We start from the raw sequence: 16,086 nt of genomic DNA, 5'->3' as shown, positions 1-16,086 counted from the left end.
TCCTCCGCTAATAAAAGAGCTAGCAGAAGATAGCGGAGGAGACCCCCGAAGATGGAAGAAGACCCATGGAGCTGTGCAATAAACTATTTTTAACCCCTGTGTGTTGTGTTTTTTTTACATTTTTTTCACAGGTGAATGGGTAGGGGTACATTGTACCCCATACTCATTCACATAGGGTGGGGGGCCGGGATCCGAGGGCCCCCTTATTAAAGGGGGCTCATGGATTCCGATAAGCCCCCCGCCCGCAGACCCTGACAACCAATGGCCAGGGTTGTCGGGAAGAGGCCCTTGTCCTCATCAACATGGGGACAAGGTGCTTTGGGGTGGGGGGGCCGCGTGGCCCCCCTTTCCAAAAGCACCCCCCATTTTGAGGGCACATGGCCTGGTATGGCTCAGGAGGAGGGGGGGCGCTCGCTCGTCCCCACCCCCTTTCCACCCCCTGGCCGGGTAGCATGCTCGTATAAGGGTCTGATATGGACCTGGGGGGAACCCCCACGCCGTTTTTCAGCGCAGGGATTCCCCTTTAACTCCATACCAGGTGACGGGGCCAGCAACGCTTCCTTCGCTGGTCCCAGCTACCTGGAGCCACGCTCAAAATGAGCGGACTTTTCTCCGGGCGGGAAAAGTCTGTTCATTTCAAAAGTATCACGGACTAGCACATACACGGCCATATTGTCCGCCGGACTAGCACACACACACGGCCGGATTGTCCGCCGAAATGCAAGTCCGGCGGACAGATTGATGTGCAAAACTACTTTCTTAGTCTGCCGGACTTTTGGGTAAAAAAAGTCAGCCGGAGCCCACGCACGGTCGGATTGTCCAGCGGACTTGAGGCCGCCGGACTTTTCCACCGGATTGTTTGATCGTGTGTACGCGGCTTTAGAGAGATTTACCTCACTTCTTGAGAGACTACCTGCTGATATGCATCTATTGGTGAACTGGAAAAATCAAGGTCACACAACCAGTCCTAATGAGACATTATAAATCAGGGTGTACTCATTCACCATGTTCCACCTTTACCTGTGTAGCACTCACTCCCAAAAGAGCCCACTGAATGGTCTTTCCAAAACTAGGTATTCGCAGCCAGACACACAGCAACAGTGACTCTTTTGGCTCAATTTCCAGGGATTTTTTCACTGATCAAACTTGGATAAGGCTTGAGGGAAGCTTTGGGATATTGCAGTAGCAGAGTATAATGATAAGAGGACACTCTTCACTATATCAAAGCTTCTTAGCACAGTCCTTCTAGTAACAGCAAGAGGATTGAACAGCCCTAAGACTCTTTAGGAAATGTCCTGATACAAGCAGGCACTGACACCAGTGCTCAAAGATAGCAGCAGTAAACAGTCACTAGGATTCAGCACTCAGATCTGTGCTCACAATGTTAAGCTGTCTGCCACCCAGCATCCACTGGTCTGTACTCTAAGACTGGGGTCACACATATGCAAATTGGATAGGGGGTTACATGTGTGAACCCTGCCTTAATGTCCTTGGAGCTGTTTGCCACCCAGCATCCACAGGTCTGTACTCACAATGTCATTGGCATTGGAGCTGTCTGACATCCATCATCCAAAGGACAATACTCTCAATGTCCTTGGAGCTGTCTTCCAGCCATCATCCACAGGTCTGTACTCTCAATGTCCTTGGAGCTGTCTCCCACCCATCATTCACAGGACTGTACTCGCAATTAGTGATGGACTAACTTCCGACGGGACAAAAGTTGCAGTTCGCAGCGTACCCCATTGACTTTAATGGCAGGCGGACCTTAAAAACCTCCAGGTCATATTTTCAGACACAAAATACTTATTAGCTGTGCACACATAGTCCCACAACATGGACACTGACATAACAAAAGTATTAAGTGAATCTGGGATCGACAATGACGAGCATTCTTTTTTTTTCTGTGAAATTTTGACAATTCAGGAGCGCATGAAGGCCATGGAGGAGAGGCAAGGTCAGGGCAGGCTATGAAGGGGGTGCAGGAGATGATCAGCGCCACAGTCAGGGCAGCGCAGTCCTGTACCAGTGTCCCAGTGTGCCACCTATGCAGGGCTCCACTGCGGTGGTCCGGAGGTGCCGGTCCAGTGCTGATCCTCAGCCATGGTGCTGGCACTGCCTGCTGATTGGCTTCTCCGCTGCTATCTCCCTCACTGTCTGAAACCAGCATTGCGATAGAGACTGAGCACTGACACCAGCACCGTGATAGAGAGCACTGACACCAGCACCGAGATAGAGAGCAGTGACACCAGCACCATGATAGAGAGCACTGACACCAGAACCGTGAGAGCACTGACACCAGTATCTTGATAGAGAGCACTGACACCACACCAGCACCGAGATAGAGAGCACTGACACCAGCACCGAGATAGAGAGCACTGACACCAGCACCATGATGGAGAGCACTGACACCAGCATCATGAGAGCACTGACACCAGCACCATGATAGAGAGCACTGAGACCACACCAGCACCGAGATAGAGAGAGAGCACTGACACCAGCACCAAGATAGAGAGCACTGACACCAGCACCGTGATAGAGAGCACTGACACCAGCACCGTGATAGAGAGCACCGACACCAGCACCGAGATAGAGAGCACCGACACCAGCACCGTGATAGAGAGCACCGACACCAGCACCGAGATAGAGAGCACCGACACCAGCACCGTGATAGAGAGCACTGACACCAGCACCGTTATAGAGAGCACCGACACGAGCACCGAGATAGAGAGCACCGGCACCAGCACCGTGATAGAGAGCACTGGCACCAGCACCATGATAGAGAGCACTGACACCAGCACTATGATAGAGAGCACTGACACCACACCAGTCAAGAGATAGAGAGCACTGACACCACACCAGCACCGAGATAGAGAGAGAGCACTGACACCAGCACTGAGATAGAGAGCACTCACACCAGTACAGAGATAGAGAGAGAGCACTGACACCAGAAGTGAGATAGAGAGCACTGAGACCACACCAGCACCCTGATAGAGAGCACTGAGACCACACCAGCACCGAGATAGAGAGAGAGAGCACTGACACCACACCAGCACCGAGATAGAGAGCACTGACACCAGCACCGAGATAGAGAGAGAGCACTGACATCAGCACCCTGATAGAGAGCACTGACACCAGCATCGAGATAGAGAGCACTGACACCAGCACCATGATAGAGAGCACTGACACCAGCACCGAGACAGAGAGCACTGACACCAGCACCATGATAGAGAGCACTGGCATCAGCACCGTGAGAGCACTGACATCAGCACCGTGATAGAGAGCACTGAAACCACACCAGCACCAAGATAGAGAGCACTGACACCAGCACCGAGGTAGAGAGCACTGACACCAGCACCATGATAGAGAGCACTGACACCAGCATCATGAGAGCACTGACACCAGCACCATGATAGAGAGCACTGAGACCACACCAGCGCCGAGATAGAGAGAGAGCACTGACACCAGCAACAAGATAGAGAGCACTGACACCAGCACCGTGATAGAGAGCACTGACACCAGCACCGTGATAGAGAGCACCGACACCAGCACCGAGATAGAGAGCACCGACACCAGCACCGTGATAGAGAGCACCGACACCAGCACCGAGATAGAGAGCACCGACACCAGCACCGTGATAGAGAGCACTGACACCAGCACCGTTATAGAGAGCACCGACACCAGCACCGAGATAGAGAGCACCGACACCAGCACCGTGATAGAGAGCACTGGCACCAGCACCATGATAGAGAGCACTGACACCAGCACCATGATAGAGAGCACTGACACCACACCAGTCAAGAGATAGAGAGCACTGACACCACACCAGCACCGAGATAGAGAGAGAGCACTGACACCAGCACTGAGATAGAGAGCACTCACACCAGTACAGAGATAGAGAGAGAGCACTGACACCAGCAGTGAGATAGAGAGCACTGAGACCACACCAGCACCCTGATAGAGAGCACTGAGACCACACCAGCACCGAGATAGAGAGAGAGAGAGCACTGACACCACACTAGCACCGAGATAGAGAGCACTGACACCAGCACTGAGATAGAGAGAGAGCACTGACACCAGCACCGAGATAGAGAGCACTGACACCACACCAGCACCGTGATAGAGAGCACTGAGACCACACAGCACCGAGATAGAGAGCACTGAGACCACACCAGCACCGAGATAGAGAGTACTGACACCACACCAGCACCGAGATAGAGAGCACTGACAGCAGCACTGATACCAGCAACTCGCTGCAGGATCCAAAAATATGACACCGCTCAACCTCTTCAAACAGGAGGGTACGGGCATATAGTACGGTGTGCTTTTTTTGTACAAGGAAGTAAGCCAAAGGTAGAAAAAAGGTCCATGTGTTCGATTAAATAAATCGTTTAGAGAGTTATGCATATACATGGTCTACTGGTCACGTGTTGATTTCCTCCGAGATCCATGCCTCATTCATTTTTATAAATGTGAGGTAGTCAACACTGTCGTGAGCTAGGCGATCCCCCCTGCTGCACTGAACGTCCTTTCAGACAGGACACTGGGCAAGAGGCAAGCCAACAGTTCCATTGCAAATTGGGCAAGCTCTGGCCAGAGGTCAAGCCTGCCCACCCAGTAGTCCAGGGGTTCATCACTCCTCAGAGCATCCACATTGGCCGTTAACCCGATGTAGTCAGACACCTGTCGGTCTAGGCGTTCCCTGATGCTGGATCCGGATGACACCTGTCGATCGGTTGGCTGAAACAATGACCTCATATCAGAAGTCACCAACACATCTTCAAACCGCCCTCTTCTTGCAGGCGCAGTTGGATTGGTACCCGCAACTCTTTCTCTGGGAGTGAGGATTCCTCCTCTGCCAGCGCATGCAAAAGCAGAATGCAGCATTTCACGAAGCAAGGCCTGGAAGTACTCCATTCTGACAGCCCTCTGTGACGGTGGTAACATTTCTGCCATTTTGTGTTTGTACCAGGAGTCTAAGTACATTGCCACCCAGTACTGGTCCTTGACACTTATGTTATTTATACGGGGGTCCCTGTTAAAACACTGGAGCATTAAGGCCCCCCTTTGCACTAAACTGGAAGCGGTGTGGTGGCCTGGCTCCTGCTCATCAACCAGGATAATGTTGTCCTCCTCGTTCTCCTCTCCCCATCCACGCACAACAACAGGGATCCCAGAAAGGTTTAAAGCATGCTCTTCTTGGTCCTCCTCATCCGCCCTGGCACCATCCTTCTCTAACTCCTCTTCAGACTCCTGTTGTTGACTTGTCTCAGATAGAGTAGCCCCCCTGGGAATTCATCCAGCATTGCGAATTCCTCATCTTCCTGCTCCTGCTCCTCCATGGCTTGATCAATGACACAACGCAATGCACGCTCCATAAAGAAGGCATAAAGCACCATGTCACTGATGGCACCATGGCTGTGACTGACCAGTTTGGTGATCTCATCAAAGGGCCGCAGAAGTCTTCATGCGTCGCACATGAGCAGCCACTGGCGCAGTGAAAAAAACCCAGCTCCCCAGAACCTGTTCTGCCACAGAGTTCGTACAGGTAGTCATTAACTGCACATTTCTGCTGGAGCAGCCTAACAAGCATATAGAAGGTTGAGTTCCATCACGTCGGGCAATCGCAATTAAGACATCTGACCTGCAGATTGTGTCGCCGCTGAATGTCAGCAAGGCGAGCCACGGCCGTGTAAGATCTTCTGAAATGGGCCGAGATTTTCCTTGCCTGCCGCAAGATGTCCTGGACAACGAATTGCTGCACGACCAAGTTTAAGACTTGTGCCATACATGGCACGTGTGTAATTTTGCCCTGTTTCAATGCGCTAAGCAGATTGGCACCATTGTCACACACCACTTTACCAACTGTCAAATTGAGCGGTGTCAGCCACTGATCTGCCTGTGAACGCAAAGCTGAAAGGAGTGCAGGGCCAGTATGGCTCTTGGCTTCCAGGCACAACAGATGCAGCACAGCATGGCAACGTCTCACCTGGCATGTCGAATAGGTTCTGGGGAGCTTGGGCGGCGCAGCGGAAGAGACGCTAGTAGCGGAAAAGAAGGAGTCAGCCAAGGAGGAGAGGGAGGAGGATGGAGTAGGAGTAGGAGAAGAAGAGGCAGGCCTGCATGCAATCCGTGGCGGTAAAACCAAATCTACATGGGTGCCACGGGTTACATGCTTGACGGCCATCAGAAGGTTCACCCAGTGGGCAGTAAAAGTTATATACCTTCCCTGCCCGTGTTTGCTAGACCCCGTGTCTGTGGTCAGATGTATCTTGGCACCGACACTGTGCCAGAGATACATTCACTTTCCGCTGAACATGGCCATATAGCTCTGGGATGCCCTTCTGTGAGAAATACTTCCTTCCTGGGACCTTTCATTGTGGTGTTCCAATGGCCACAAATTTTTGAAAGGCCTCCGAGCCCACCAGTTTATATGGCAGTAGTTGGCGGGCTATCAGTTCTGACAAGCCAGCGGTCAACCGTTGGGCAAGAGGGTTATGCGGCGTCATCATTTTTTTACGCTCGAACATTTGGCCCACAGAAGCCTGCCTTTTTTCAGAAAAACGTGAGGACGGCATGATGGAAAGTGGAGTGGAGGACAATTGTGAGGAAAGAGGAGAAGGAGAAGTAGAAGATGAGGCTGGATGGTGAGAGCCTGGAGTGTGGCTTTGTGGGTTCCGTTGCTCCCACTGGGCTCGGTGATGGCAGCTCATGTGCCTTCTTAAGGCGGTCGTCCCTAGGTGAGTGTTGGGCTTACCGCGACTTATGCGTTGACTGCAAAGATTGCAGATGGCAACACTATTGTCAGCAGCGGACACGTTAAAAAAAGCCCACACTGCGGAGCCATGTGCCGGCGTCCTGGGAGCGCCAGGTGTGACCGTACATGGTTGATGCCTCGCTCCTGATACATTAGCAGTCTGCTTCGTCCCTCCTGTGCAATCTAAGTTCCGCCTGCTTCTCCTGCCTATATGCTGGTCCATATCTCCCTCTGAACACCCCTCCTCTTCCTCTCTTGTGGGCACCCATGTGACATCACTAGACACGTCATCATCAACGTCACCTTCCCCACCACTATAATTAGAGATCTCGGAGTAGGCAGCAACAGCGGGGACCAACCTCCTCCTTGGGCTGATCTGGGTACTGTCGTCAGACTGCTGAGTAGCGGTTATTGCTACCTCCTCTTCCTGATCCAATGCCAAGAATGGCTGCGCATCGGAAATGTCTTGTGATGGATCGGAAAATAATTCCTGTGACTGAAGCGGAAGGTACACTATATGGTGGTGGTGGTGTTGGTGGTAGGGTCTTTGGGGGTGCACACAGCAGAGAGTGAAGATGGTGCAGATCAAGTGAATGAGGAGGGTGCAGAAGAGTAAGGCTGAGTGAGCCACTCAACCAAGTCTGGTGCATCCTTTGACGTAATCGCACGCACCTTCTGCAATTTGCCACTTTGGCTAAAGTCTGTTGCTCCTGCCCTACCCCTACCACCCCTGCGGAAGGGCCTGCCTCTTCCTCTGCCTGTCATTTTTTAAATGACCCTGTGACAAAAGTCTCTAGAGAAGTGCAGTATATGTGGAAGAAGGTATATAACACCCTGCTTCAATCTGTCGTTTTTGGGGGCCACTGGTCTATCACACCAGTTATAATACTTTTTTTTAAATTGCGTTTCTCACTCTTTGTAGTATCGCTGCAAAACCGCTCAGCATTCACAATGCTGCCAGTGGAAATGCACTATACTATGCTTTCTATATGTGCAAGTATTTTATATGTGTATTACACCCCTATATACGGCACACAAAAAAGTACACCTATACCAGTCCTTAAAAGGACCTTTGTGGACCTAGTAGCTAGTGATTTGCAGAATGTCCCTCAGTCCTTACACTGATAAAAGACAGCTGCAGAATCGGTCAGCGGTCAAGTATAATAGGCTTTCTATATTTGAAAGAAAGTATATTATACGTGTACAACCCTATATACTGTACACCTATACCAGTCCTTAAAAGGACCTTTGTGGACCTAGTAGCTAGTGATTTGCAGACTGTCCCTCAGTCCTTACACTGATAAAAGACAGCTGCAGAATCGGTCAGCGGTCAAGTATAATAGGCTTTCTATATTTGAAAGAAAGTATATTATACGTGTACAACCCTATATACTGTACATCTATACCAGTCCTTAAAAGGACCTTTGTGGAACTAATAGTAATAGCTAGCGATTAAACTGACTGCCCCTGCTCCACACAGCGTCCTGTCCCTACACTGACAAAAGACAGCTGCAGAATTGGTCAGCAGTGCACTCAGCAATCACCAGCACAGCAGTCAGCAGCAGTGCACCAGAACCCTATATACTGTCCACCTATACCAGTCCTTAAAAGGACTTTTGTGGAGATAATAGCTAGTGATTTGTGTCACTACAGTCTGTCCCTGCTCCACACAGCAACCTCTCCCTACACTGACAAAAGACAGAATGTAAAATGCCGCCAGATCAGGTCTATTTATAAGATAGGGGGAATGTCCAATTGTCCATGTGTTGAAATGTCTCAATTGGCTGTCCTGTACCCCATGATGGATGTGTCATCATGGGTCAAAGTTCTTTCACAATGTAAACGCATATGTCCGCCGCACGAACAGTGCCAGAAGTCCGCCGGTTTGGCGAATCGCGAACACGCAAAATTTCCTGCGAACCGACTGCCGGGTGAACCACAAGGCCATCCCTACTCTCAATGTCTTTAGAGCTGTCTGACATCCATCATCCACAGGACTGCACTCTCAATGTCCTTGGAGCTGTGTGCCAGCCACCATCCACAGGACTGTACTCTCAATGTCCTTGGAGCTGTCTGCCACCCATTGTCCACAGATCTGTAATCTCAATGTCCTTGGAGTTGTCTGCCACCCAGCATCCACAGGTCTATAATGGCAATGCCCTTGCAGCTGTCTGCCACCCAGCCTCTACAGGTCTGTACTCAAAATGTCCTTGGAGCAAGCTCAAAGATTCTCAAGAAATATGCCATCTGGTTCTGCCACAGTCAGGACCTTGATGAACACATGCAGAACTCCAGCTGGGCTACCTGGAAGGGTATCAGCCCTACAGACTGGTGACATATCCTCCTGGACAAGAACAGGGCAGCTCCAGGCTTCAGACTATTTATGCTCACTTCCAGCCATCATCTGGGCACCCTCCTCCAGAGATTGGCCAAGATATCATAAATATTCAGCTACTGATTTGTTTCATCCAGCCTACTATATTCTAGAATCCTTCAGAAGGCAGGGAGAAGCAATCAAACCTGCAGCCAGTGAAACTCAGAACAGTCTAAAGCAATCACACAGTGCTCCGCTGATTACAGAGGAGCCACCAAAAATGAATTTACCTAAACATTCTAGCAACCTATTTTGGAGGGTGCTAGATCCGAAACTTACATTTTCGAATGGACTGGCTATTTCATTATACACACCAGCTAAACAGAGCTTAGTGGTCTAGACTGATCAGGCTTAAATGATGATGATGTCAGAGAAAGCACCATATAATTTTGAAATTTCCTAAATCCACTATTAATCGAAAGTTACCTAAATCTATTATAAATCGACTATTAATTGTCTTCAATATATTCAAAATACTGCAGCCAGAATCCCAACTAGGTAAACCAATGAACTGATCCAAGAAGCATCAGAAAGTCTACTCTGCCTATAGTCTGTTGTTTTTACAATTACTTGCAACTAGGCTGACCACACTTTTCACATTCTTCTGACATAGAGTGAAATGTATTGTCACATTTTCCTTTCCTGTCCCGCCTTCATCTCATGCACTTTTTTTGAGTCATCAGTGGTCTCAGAAAAGGCCCCACTTCCATTGTTGTTTTGTGTTAATGTGTATTTTATTTTATTTTTTGCATTAAGACACACCATTCATTTTGCAATAAATGAGAAAACAAGTCTACAATATAGCATACCACAGTGCATAATAATGTTGTGCACTGTATGTAAATGTCATTAGGATGCCAATCACAATGAATTGCAGAGCACAGCAAGGCACACACAATGTACCCATGCATTAACATGTGTTGTGGTATCATGCATTATACTGCATATTACTGCAACTCATATTTATTTTATTTTTTTTTGTGGCCTGTGGTACGCAAACCATGAACTACTGGCAGGTATTTTAAAAAACATAAAGTCAGCACCCTGCACAAGAGGAAGGGCAGGGTGAAGGCAGGGCAGGTATATAATGTTGCCTGAGTAAATTTAATGGAAGCATTTCCTGTTACCCTAGTGTGTATCAATATTAAATGGCAAATAGTTGTAACATTGGTCAGATCATTTAGATAAAAAATTAAAGTCATATTACAGGCTCTGTAGATTTTGTCACAATGTAAATACATAAATATTAAATATAATACCCTCATGTACTGTCTTCAATGCATGTTCAGGACCAGATTTCTGCCAGCTTAGGTCACAGTCTTGGACAACAGGACTGCATTCAGTGGCACACAACACAGCCATCTGCAGATGTGGTTGGCTATTGGTGAGGCCCTTTGCACACTGGATGTCTAGCCCCTTTGTATCCAATGTTGCCATTTAGTGCATCCAGGAAGCACATGTACTGCATCCAGCCCTGCTGCCTGCAGTCTTGTAACGTTTATGGAAGAATACCTGTGCTCCAGGCATTTGTCCCTGAATGCATAGTGCTCTATATGTGAGTACCACTTGGTACAACCATCAGCCCCATACAGCCCAGCATATTTCTGCCTGCCATAGACTTTGACAGGGCAGGATACTGCATCTGTGCCTCCTGGGCCACTAAAACACCAGGATTGGATGCCCAGGGGATAGGTGCTCAGTGTGCAAATGGCCTAATAAAGGTCCAGATTGCTGCCCTGCATGCTGATGCACTTGTAGGTGCAGCCTATGTAGAGTGATTCACAGTAGACTGTGCACACATATTCTTTATATAGGTTTTGAGCAAGCTGTGTTGAAGTGACAAAAAAACTGTTGTTGGCAAAGGTATAGTGATACAGAGCTATACATAACTAAATATATATGTCAGGTGTGGTACTGGGGGAAGGCTTCAGTTAGTGGGGGTAATGTCCTTTCGTGGAATACACAGGATAATTCAGCAGCCTTCACCGGCTGCACACATTTGTATCAATTACTAGAGCGTATGTTGTGAAGGAGCCTGACCTAAACTATCCCTCATCTAATCAATCTTAACAACCTACGCCCCATCTCCTTGCTCCCCTTTTTATCCAAACTACTCGAACGTCTGGTCTACAACCGACTGAGTGACCACCTCGCTGATAATGGCCTTCTTGATCCCCTTCAGTCTGGATTTCGTCCCCAACACTCCACAGAAACTGCTCTCCTAAAACTAACAAACGATCTACTAACGGCCAAAACCAATCGACATTATTCTGTACTCCTCCTCCTGGACCTCTCTGCTGCCTTTGATACAGTTGACCACCCCCTCCTTCTCAAAAAACTCCACACCTTTGGTCTCTGTGACCGTACTCTACAATGGTTCTCTTCCTACTTATCCAACCGCACCTTTAGCGTTTCTTACAACTCTACTTCCTCCTCTCCTCTTCCTTTCTCTGTTGGGGTCCCCCAAGGTTCTGTCCTTGGACCACTCCTATTTTCAATCTATACCTCCTCTCTGGGTCAACTGATAGCCTCCCATGGCTTCCAATACCACCTCTATGCTGACGACACCCAAATCTATCTCTCTACCCCTCAGCTCACTCCCTCTGTCTCCTCACGTATCACTAATTTACTATCAGAAATATCAGTCTGGATGTCACACCACTTCCTCAAAATCAATCTATCCAAAACCGAACTTATAATTTTTCCTCCCCCATATGCCCCTTCCCCTGATCTCACTGTCAAAATTGATGGCACAACCATAAGCCCATCCCCTCATGCCAAGATTCTAGGTGTAGTCTTGGACTCTGAACTCTCCTTCAAGCAACACATCCAATCACTGTCCAAATCTTGCCGCCTCAACCTCCGCAACATCTCCAAAATACGCCCCTTTCTAACCAATGAGACAACAAAGCTCTTAATTCACTCGCTGGTCATCTCTCGCCTTGACTACTGCAACTCCCTCCTCACTGGCTTACCTCTACATAGTCTAGCACCTCTTCAATCCATTATGAATGCCGCTGCCAGACTCATCCACCTTACCAATCGCTCGGTGTCTGCTACCCCTCTCTGTCAATCCCTCCACTGGCTCCCGCTCAGCCAAAGAATTAAATTCAAAATACTAACAATTACATACAAAGCCATCCACAACTCTGCCCCCAGCTACATCACTGGCTTAGTCTCTAAATACCAACCTACTCGTCCTCTTCGTTCCTCTCAAGACCTCCTGCTCTCTAGCTCCCTCATCACCTCCTCCCATACTCGCCTCCAGGACTTTTCCAAAGCCTCCCCAATCCTATGGAATGCCCTACCCCAATCTGTCCGCTTATCTCCTACTTTATTAGCTTTTAGACGATCCCTGAAAACACTTCTCTTCAGAGAAGCCTACCCTACCCCCACCTAACTGTATCTTCATTTTCTCCATCAGCTCATCCCCCCACAGTTAAAACCTTTTGTTTCAACTTGACCCTCCCTTCTAGATTGTAAGCTCTAACGAGCAGGGCCCTCTGATCCCTCCTGTATCGATTCGTATTGTAAGTGTACTGTCTGCCCTCATATTGTAAAGCGCTGCGCAAACTGTTGGCGCTATATAAATCCTGAATAATAATAATAATAATAATAATCTACTGGAACCTCTCCCTAAACTACACACTTTCCCTCACAAGCAGGTTCCTGTCCCTGTCCATCCACCAGAAGCATGCCAAAAATTACATAGGGTCCCTTATTTAAAAGCTTCCCTCACTCAAGATGGCCACTAAAGTCTCTCAAGAGTTCTGTGTCCAATCACACCATTTTCCTTTTTCAAAGCACTAAACAGAGATTTGGAGGTTCAGTCCACACTGTGGAAACCACCCACAGTCAAATCATGCTGCTCTTAGGAGACACGCAGGGCTTCCATTCATTCTGAATGGTACCCCCAGGCATCACAGCCCACAACGTGTTTATGTGTGGAAACCACAGGGAAATTGCATAGTCAAAAAGACCATGCAAATTCCCTGAAGCTGAGTTTTTGAAAAGGTGCACGCACTAATTTTTTTGCAAAAAAAATTGGCTGCAATGCCCTCGCAAACATGGGCAGCACAGCCCGCATTGGTGTGAACCAAGCATGAGGGACCCATTCCAATACAAGGCTCCTTCACCATGCAATAATAAGACTAGGCCACCCACAGTGGGAAGGCTAACTGCACCTGCCTACACACTCCACCTATGACCTCATTGTGGCTGTCCCTACATTGTTTGTACACTTTTTTTTAATAGTGAACTTTGGGGTTTCACTTTGTACTCTCTAATTATGTAAACCCAGAACTAAACTGCTAACAGTACAGGGCAGCAGATTGCTCTATACTTCTAAATTAATGAATGAATGATTTGTATAGCGCTACAATGCAAACTGAACTGCCTCAAGGCTCTTGGTCTGTCCTGTGCTTCATGTTCTTTAGAAGAGATGGGTCTTGAGTTTTTTTCTTAAGGCCTGATGGTTTTCTTCCGTGCGGTTGTTAGTGTTCCATAGCCGTGGTCCATAGCCGTGGTCCTTAGACTGCGAATCTTCATTCTATCTTTGCTTTGTAGCGGGATTTCGGGATGAGGAGGAAGTTTTGGTTAGTTGATCGGAGGTTGCAATTAGATGTGTAATGTTTTATTTTGTCGCATAGGTATTGAGGGGCGTTCCCTTGTGTGCATTTGTGGGTGAGGCAGAGGGTTTTGAACATGATCTGATCCTGTACTGACAGAGTGGGCAAACTGTCCTCTTTGCTTCTGTGCCTCCATCCACTGTGTGCCTTGTGTGGTTTAGATTTCAGATCTTGTGAACTGATGCTAGGGGTAGCCACTCGACTGTAGTACATGTGAGGGGGGTGGTGACACAAGGCAGCTGGCTAGGGGGCAGGGAGTATAAATCTGGTAAATATTAAAAAATATTGCCCACGGAACGGGGTTACATGTACTATTTATTTATATGTGGAATGTGTAATATCCATAAAGAATTTCCTAATCTTTGGTAGTTTTTTTTTTTAATGGTTAGGAATTTTCATTGTGAGATGGTATATCGCAATAGATAATATTTTTTTCAGTTTTCAGTGTGTTCTTTGTAAACATTCCAAGACTATTAGTGTGCATTTCCCAGCTACAGGTCTTTGACACTGTGCATCCGACTGCTTCCTCTCACAGTACATTGCTATGAATCATGGAAAGTTTCAAGTGGTGCTCAAAGGGCGTTAAAAAAATAAATAGTAGGCAAGTCCAGGCTATGACTCTTTGAAGAGACACCCTTTTGTATCGCATTCCATTCTTAAAGTGCACCTGTAGCTATAAAAAATTTGTTAGTGAAGCCATACCTGTAAAAGAACAATCCACTTACTCCTACACCAGTGCAATCTAAAAAATGGTCCCCTGAGGTGTCTCCCGGGAAACTGGCGCTTCTGGAATTGTTGGTCTGTACGGTCTCCTGCAGTTCTCTTTGTCTTCTAGTGACTTCAAGGTCATTAAAACAGACAATAGTGACATATAGGGCAGCAGACGGAACCAGTGAGAGTTGTGTGGGACGCTAACAGAATCATTGCTTTCCCTGCAGACTTTGAAGAAGAGTTTCTCATGATCTAACCTGCATTCGTCAGTGTGGGCATCAAGAAAGAAGTGTGTACATTAAAGTTTTCTTTTACAGTAGTGGTTCCCAATGTTAGCCCTCAGGTACCCCCCACAAGTCATGTTTTCAGCATTTCCCTCCCCTTGCACAGATTTTTTAAATCAACGTCATTGGCTTGGTATTCATGTGGTATTTAGTGGCTTGGTAAAGCTATTTTATCTAAGGGAAATTCCCAAGACAACGGGGGATAAAGTGCAGCGCTAAATGAATATATGTGCAAATATGCAAACAAAGTGACAGTGCAACACTATAATATGGCCAATGACTGGCACCTGTAACATGTGTGAAATAATGGTGACATAAAAAAATTATACAAAGCAATAATAAATCGCAATGTCCATGAGACTGAATCTAAAAAAGACACAGGTGAGAACCAACATATGAAAGTGACTTCAAGTGAAGACTAGTTCATGAACAGTGGAAAATAGGTATTCTGCCTTTATGAAAAAGAGCCACCATGGAAAGAATTTGCTTTGCTCCTTGGAAAGGGAAACCACCATGGAAAGAATTCACCATCCAATGTGCAGCCACAAACAGATGATCGGGTACTCTTACCAAATAATGTGTGCCCTCTGCCAGCAGCAAGGAGCCAGACAAGCAAAAACACTGACGAGACTTGGACTTCTCAGGAACCAGCATACAGCCTCCACATGGACCCGAATCTGAAGTAAAACCACTCCAAAGGTCCCCCAGACACACACCTCCCAAAGAATAGAGCCCCCTCAAAAGCCAGGGCCCAGGCTACCCCACAGTCCCCTCCAAAAGCCCCTGTCCCAGTTGGGTCTGTCACAATACACAGGACAATGTATGAAAAACAAAATGAATTATGTCTAAAGTGAAAATTCACTCTCTCAATCAAACAGTGACTATTTTTAATCCTTAGGTTCGGTTCACACTGAGGCAGCACGACTTGCAGCTTGACTGCCTCAGGCGACATGCATCCGACTTCAGCGGCGGCTTGCAAAATGACTTCTGTAAAGAAGTCAATGCAAGTCGCCTGAAGTCGCCCCAAAAGTAGTACAGGAACCTTTTTCTAAGTCGGAGCGACTTGTGTTGCTCCTATTAGAATGGTTCCATTGTACAGAATGGAGCGCGACTAAGTCGCCTGACAAGTTGCCCCAGTGTGAACCGAGTTTTACCCTGCTAGTATTAGTAAATAGATAGGAAAATATATCTTATTTACTTCTTTCAAACTTTTTTTGTACATTTCTTCAATTACTTCCTGGTTTCCAGGCCTAGGCAAATGATGTCATCCCAGGAGTCTTTAGGAGGACCCTCCTGCCTGCATGCCTGAGCTAAGTGCAGATGGATTCCAGGAAG

General features: G+C 47.6%; 1 protein-coding gene across 2 annotated transcripts in view; it reads left to right on the top strand.

The window, feature by feature from the left end:
• The window catches only part of SLC38A1 (solute carrier family 38 member 1), a 138,510-nt gene that overhangs the window by 60,135 nt on the left and 62,289 nt on the right, over window positions 1-16,086 (top strand). The gene's annotated exons all lie outside the window — the stretch shown is intronic.

Source organism: Lithobates pipiens, unplaced genomic scaffold, assembly GCF_037356315.1.
Source record: "Lithobates pipiens isolate NorthernLeopardFrog02 unplaced genomic scaffold, aLitPip1_a1.2 Scaffold_8, whole genome shotgun sequence".
NCBI lineage: Eukaryota > Metazoa > Chordata > Amphibia > Anura > Ranidae > Lithobates > Lithobates pipiens.
The sequence above is the reverse complement of the archived record's forward strand: the minus strand, read 5'-3'. Positions and strand labels throughout refer to the sequence as shown.